Source organism: Nannospalax galili, unplaced genomic scaffold, assembly GCF_000622305.1.
Source record: "Nannospalax galili isolate Female #2095 unplaced genomic scaffold, S.galili_v1.0 scaffold381, whole genome shotgun sequence".
In the NCBI taxonomy this organism is placed as follows: domain Eukaryota; kingdom Metazoa; phylum Chordata; class Mammalia; order Rodentia; family Spalacidae; genus Nannospalax; species Nannospalax galili.
The window spans coordinates 3,890,864-3,891,755 of record NW_008347312.1 but is presented as its reverse complement, the minus strand read 5'-3'; positions in this window follow the sequence as shown (position 1 = coordinate 3,891,755).

The window sequence follows — 892 nt, the reverse complement described above, 5'->3', positions numbered from 1 at the left end:
TAAATTAAAAATAAATTAAATAAATTTTAATATATTTTTATTATTAATTATTTTGAGAATTTCATATGTGGACACAATGTGTTTTTAACATATTCACCCTTCACCCCTCAAGTTCCCCAACTCCTTGTCTAATGTCCTTTTATAATCTCTAGAAGTTCAGTCAGGTGCTTTACACTTTCTGTGGGGCACAGGTGAAGGTACACCGGGGATGTAGAAGAGAGATAGAAAAATGATGGAAAACCTCCTGGTGCCTGGGAGTGGGAGATGTCCTACGTCAAGGCCTGGGTGCCCAGGACCACGTGTGGAGTCAAGACCATAGCTGGTCATCAAGGGAGGTGGGGAAGTTCATTCTTGAGAATCAGTCCTCCCAAGACTAGAAACTGCAAATGACAAAAACCTCCCCTTTCCCCATCATAAGTCTAACACAGAGGCAAAGGCACTGCCATGCACAGCTTGGGGCCTCCAGGGAGTGGGTTGTGGGGATGTGCAACTCAGAGAAGGCTGAAACTGCTGCCTCCATCCTCCAATTTGCTCCCCCATCAGCCTGCCAGAGGAATGTGGACCACAGTTCATGGTTGGGGCCACAGCTCCAGTTCATGGAAACAGATCACAGTATATTTTAATTTTATTTTTATGTGAGTGTTTTGCCTATGTGAATGTAAGTGCAACCATATTGTGCAGTACCCACAAAGGTCATAAAAAGGCATCGGATTCCCCGGATTCAGAGTTTTAGATGGTTGTTAGCCACTATGAGGGTACTGGGAACTGAACCCGGGTCCTCTGCAAAAGCAGACAGTGCTCTTAACCACTGAGCCATCTCTCCATCCCCTTAAAGTGACAATTCTGATAAGGGAAATATTCATGTGAATATTTTCCTCCGTACATCTTCCAG